General features: G+C 44.7%; 1 non-coding gene across 1 annotated transcript; it reads left to right on the top strand.

The window, feature by feature from the left end:
• The first annotated feature begins 5,277 nt into the window (after nucleotides 1-5,277).
• Trnat-ugu (transfer RNA threonine (anticodon UGU)) lies at nucleotides 5,278-5,351 on the top strand. Its single transcript has one exon. It is a non-coding gene; the product is annotated as a tRNA-Thr (tRNA).
• The last annotated feature ends 649 nt before the right edge of the window (nucleotides 5,352-6,000 follow it).

Below are 6,000 nucleotides of genomic sequence, written 5' to 3'. Positions count from 1 at the left end.
GTCGTTAATCCGCCAGGCGGATTCGATACGGGGCCGGCGCGCCTACCCGAGTCCAGGAAGCAGCGCGTTAGCGCTCTCGGCTACCCTGGCGGGCTGTGTATTAACCAGTTATGCTGGTGTTCAAATGTCGCTGAAATCCCTAAAATCAAACACAAGCCCAGACGCCTAATGAAACATCCGTCGTGTTATTCACACTATTTTCGAATGGGTGGCCGTTTGAGACAGTCACCTGAAATTATCTGAACATACAATAGTAATTGTCTTAAAATGAAAATAATTTTAAGAGCTACAACAATCGCGGTCGTCTCCAGACAACAAAGATGTCGTAGGCCCCAACTTCATAAAAATCTACATGTTTGTTTACAGAGGATCATTTGGACGGCCAAAAATATGCTCTTCTGATCATCACGTAGCATAAAAACAAATGGTGGATGTCCTTATCACTGCCAAAAACCCTGATTCTTAGAAAACATCCTGCAATCATCTTAAAGCTTGAAAGCATTCCACGCTGTAGTTCTGTGATCAGCTGCTGATACTTACCTTTACAATGAAGAAATAAAGTGCTGCAGATGAATTCTTCTCCAGCTTATTCCAGACTATGTCGTTTCCGCTCTATAAAGAACAATTTAGGCTCCTCATTTTTGTTTCATCTTCTTCGCTGTTGTATGCAAACTCAGTAAAACAGTGACTACTAACACACTGCACAAACTCCCTTTAAACTACGTCTCTTACAATTATTACTTCTTGAAAATATTTTAGATATACAGAAATTAAAACGTATTCCATTTTTTTATTTCATTTTGTTAATGAATTTTAGAACACACACTCTGGGAACCGGATGCAGCCGGGTAGCAGCAGATGGGCTATTATGTGGACATTAAGTACGGCGAGCAGACGAGCTGCCTAGGGCAGCACGCTCAGAAGCGGGCGCCCCGCGTCGCTTTGTGCTGTGACGGTGGAGCGTAATTGCATAGCAAGCATTCTCTCCTTGCATCACTGACTCCAGCATAACAACTAGCTGCTCTTTCTTACGGTTGCTAATTTGGCTGAACTATAGTTTCTGGCGTTTCTGCATCTCATACAGAGCACTCGCTCAACTTCGTCGTGACTGCTTCTCTAGAGGCAAAATAAAGCCAGCTTCCTTCCGTCCGTTGTCGATAGCAGGCAGCCGTAACGTGGAGTTATATTCTCGTATCTTTTATAGCTGGCACTTTCTACACTGCTTTCTTTACTGTCCTAGAACGTAGGTGTCGAAGTCACAAGGGGACCGAAACTGCCCATGGAGCTTTGGAGCTAATGCAATTTGTGGCGTACTGTTTTTTGACACAGCTATAATCAGCATTAAGGTGGGCTATTTGCATACAGATTCCTAATAACGTTGTCCAGAGGTTCTGGTTCTGTGATTCATTAACCATATTCGTAATAAATAATTGCAGGATATGTTCGAATTTGATGTTATAGAACAATCCTCTTTGGTGTAATTTAATACAGTGAGGTGACCAGTTATGGGGTACTTCGTAATGGCGTGTAGGACATTATGTCCGGCTAGGTGCAAGAATTTGACGTGGCCTGGTCTCAATGAGAAGTTTGAAGTCCCATGTAGAAACTGAACGATGATGCCTCTTCAGCCATTCATAATTGCGAAAGTGTTACTAGCGCAGGGTTTGGTGCACGAACTGACCTATCGACTACGTCCCATAAATATTGAATGGGATTGCTATCGGGCGATAGCTCCAATTGTCCAGAGTATTCTTCAAACCAGTCACGTGCAACTGCGGTCCGGTGATATGGGCATTCTCATCCATAAAAATTCCAGTGTTGTTTTTGAGCATGAGGTCCATGAATAATCATTTACAGTCAATGATCAGATTGGAATTCAAAGTAAACATAGCCCACACCATTGTGGAGCCACCATAAGCTTGCGCAGTGTCTTGTTGACAACATGGCTTCGTGGGGGTCTGCGCCACACTCGAACCATACCATCAGATCACGCCAACTGATCGGGATTCATCTGATCAGGCTACGTTTTTCCGGTCTTCTAGGGTCCAGTTGGTATGATCACTAGCCCAGGAGAGATGCTGCAGGCAATATCGTGCTGTTAGCAAAGGCACTCGCGTCGGTCGTCTACTGCCATAGCCCATTAACGCCACATATCGCGCACTGTCCTAACGGATACGTTCGTCGTACGTTCCACATTGATTTCTGCGCTTATTTCACGCAGTATTGCCTGTCTATCAGCACTTACAACTCTACGCAATCGCCGCTGCTCTCGGTAGTTAAGTGGAGACTGTCGGCCACTGTTGTGTCCGTGGTGAGAGGTAATGACTGAAATTTGGTATTTACGGCACACACTTGACACTGTGCATTTCGGAATAGTGAATTCGCTAACGATTTCCGAAACGGTATGTCCCATGCGTCTAGCTCCAACTACAATTCCGCATTCAGAATCTCCTAATTCACGTCATACGGCAGTAGTCACGTCGGACACAGTTTCACATGAGTCACCTGAGTACAAATGATATCCCCGACAATGCACTGCCATTTTATATCTTGCGTACGCGATACTTCCGCCATATGTATACGTGCATACCGCTATTTGATGACTATCGACACCTCACTGTATATTCTCCTACAACGTAGGTTTCGAAGTCAGAATATGATTTTAACTGCCAATGGGGCTTAAGGCAAGGTGCAATTTGTGGCCTACTGATTTTTGATACAGCTCACAATCGGCATTAAGGTGGGCTATTTATACATATCTTGCATTAAGATTCAAAATCTCGTTGTCTAAATGTACTGGTCACACGATGTATTAGTGATATTTATAGTAAATAATTATAGGATATCTTCTAATTTGATTTTATAGAACAATTCTCTTTGATATAATTTAATACGCACGTAAATAAATATTCATACGCCAACATTACTTTAATCATTCTTTCCGTCAACTTAAATATTCTTTAACATCGTTCTCAGAACAGTGGTGATAATTACGTTGCACCCCAGAAAGATATCATGGGAACATGCAAAATTTATTAAAGTTTTCTCCATCCGGCGCTAAGCCATGTCAAACCAGGCCAGCACGCTATGTAGCAATCAGAATGACAAGCAGGTAGGGAATCGATACTGGAAATAATTCGTCGAGGCCCGGATACTGTTGCTCCACCTCTCTGGAGGGAGGAGTATGAATTATTAATTTAACAACATAACGTCACTGAGGAGGGAGTTGCCAACGTCTTACTTGCTGATGTGAAGTCTTCGGGATTTCTACCTTTGGTTTGCTGAGAGCTGAACTGGTGGTGTCCGGCGCACCATCAATCTGTCACTCTATCCGGGAGGCACACTAAAGCCTGCTGCCCTCGATTTACATCTGTGAGCAGAGACTGGCGCCAACGGTCTACCTCTGGTGGAGAGGGTATGCACTACCATCTATACGCCTTGCTGAGCTGATGGAGTTGACTCGGACACACCCTTCTGATGTGCATGAGTGCCCTTGTAAAAAGCAGTCGACAAGCTGTTGCTCGACGTCATTGTATGATCTGTGCCTGTCGCTCGTTGCCCTGCACGGTGCCACGGTGTTACGTCAGCAGATGCGATCGAGACAACTACCTCAAGAATGTTCCGAGGTGGACGGGTCAGCTTGTTCCAAGATTGTGTGCTGCATCCACTGCCCTCTCGATGCTTGCAGAGAAACGCATTCTAATGTAACACTTAAATCGAAAAAAACTACGTTTCGCTAATGCTATTTCATTACCGTACAGTGCGTCAACTAGTCTTAAGCGCCGTACTCCGCTCTTCGCCATCCTGCAGCCGTTGGTGTCTCAGTCCAGGCCCTTGAAAATAGGAACCAAAAGCCTTCACTTTGGCTGCCGTCGCCTTAGTGGAACGACATCTGCAGCATATTCGTCGCCACCGTCCGGATTTCCATCCTGGCGTAATGCATAATAGTGAGTGCGCACCTTTCTGTTCGCTTTTCTGGCTGTGTTTATTGGCCATGCGGAATTTTAGGGACATTAATGCCACTCTCAGAATGTCGGTTATTAAACAGCAGGAATCTGCAGGCTTCTCATTGTTTGTGGCAAATGACAGGAAAATGTACACTCCTGGAAATTGAAATAAGAACACCGTGAATTCATTGTCCCAGGAAGGGGAAACTTTATTGACACATTCCTGGGGTCAGATACATCACATGATCACACTGACAGAACCACAGGCACATAGACACAGGCAACAGAGCATGCACAATGTCGGCACTAGTACAGTGTATATCCACCTTTCGCAGCAATGCAGGCTGCTATTCTCCCATGGAGACGATCGTAGAGATGCTGGATGTAGTCCTGTGGAACGGCTTGCGATGCCATTTCCACCTGGCGCCTCAGTTGGACCAGCGTTCGTGCTGGACGTGCAGACCGCGTGAGACGACGCTTCATCCAGTCCCAAACATGCTCAATGGGGGACAGATCCGGAGATCTGTGATGTATTCACGTATCTTGACAATCTTCTGACAAATGATAAGGGAAGTGAGTGTTACGTTCAAATGTTCTAATTTAATTTAAAAGCTAACGTATTTGCACAAGCGCTGGTAAGTAATTAGATCCTTAAATCTGGGGTATTGGGTACCATAATAACAGATCGTGGTACAAATTTCATATTGCATCTCATGAAGCAGTTTTCATTTGCTTCGCATTTCGAAGTTAGCAACAAGACCGTTTCATCCACAAGCAAATGGATGCACAGGAAGAGCATAAATGACTGTTTCGAAAATGTTAAGCCACTGTGTCAGTAACGAACACAATGACTGGGATATGTACTTAGTATTCATAATTTCGGCGTACGACTCTAAACTCCATTCCAGTAACAATCTTTAGCCGTATGAGGCCGTTTATATCATTTAGATGCCATCTGCTTCTGACACGATGTAACGCAAGTTTGGAGCTGATAGTAAGTCAGTAAAAGAATTCGTAAAGCTTTTGTAGGAGGTTTGGCAAAGAGTGAAACGAGCTAATATTAAAGCCTTCGAACGTCAGGAGCGGGGAATATGTGTGCATCCGCACAGTAGAAAGAGGTCATGGCAAGTATTGCCAGAACTATATACTTATATGGATATGCACACATATTCCCCGAACTCTTACGGGACTTGGTAAAAATGTCTTCCACGAGTAATGAGTGTCTTGTGGTGGGAAACTACGAATGTAGTGTGTGGACGTACAAGGTGAGAATGTGGGTCTCGTGGGTGGCGTGCGCGAGATAGTCCCTGCAGTAGCGCTATCCTCTGTCCCCTCGGTGGCTCATATGGATAGAGCGTCTGCCATGTAAGCAGAAGATCCCGGGTTCGATTCCCGGTCGGGGCACACATTTTCACCTGTCCCCGTTGATATATATCAAGGTATTAATATAATTCTAACACCGCTTTGATGTCATGAGAATGCCCCAGTAAAAACTAGTCGACGATGCAGTCAGTGATCGACGCCACTTCACGAGCTGTGCCTGCAGCTCGCCGCCTTGCACGGCACCATTGTGCTACATGACCAGCCGTGGTGGAGACAACGGCCTCGAGAATCTACTAAGGTGGTCAAGTAAGTGCATTCCCAGGCTGCGTGTTCCATTCACTGCCCTCACCACGGCCGTAGAGAAGATCTTTGAGTTGTAACATTTAAATCGAATAAATGCATATGTTGCTAATACTATTTCAGTAGCGCACAGAGCGCCAGCTGGAATTCACCACCATATTCGACGCTTAGTTATCCTGCAACCGTAAGGTCTCTGCTCAAAGCCTTACAACCACATCTCATGTCTCACTTGGAAATACTGATTTAGACTGTCTCATTCTCCTAAACACATGCCATTTTCTTTCGCAAGTCGTACGCTGTCTTCGCTCATACATCCAAATCTTTATACAAATAAAAGTACTGGACCGGCGAAAAAAGTCGGTAACAGAATGCATATTTTCGAGCATGCAAGTGAAAAATAAAATAATGAGCGAATCAGGTTGTTTTATGA

Source organism: Schistocerca gregaria, chromosome X (genome assembly GCF_023897955.1).
Source record: "Schistocerca gregaria isolate iqSchGreg1 chromosome X, iqSchGreg1.2, whole genome shotgun sequence".
Taxonomy (NCBI): Eukaryota; Metazoa; Arthropoda; class Insecta; order Orthoptera; family Acrididae; genus Schistocerca; species Schistocerca gregaria.
Note: the sequence above shows the minus strand (reverse complement) of the source record. Positions and strands in the feature narration are given on the sequence as shown.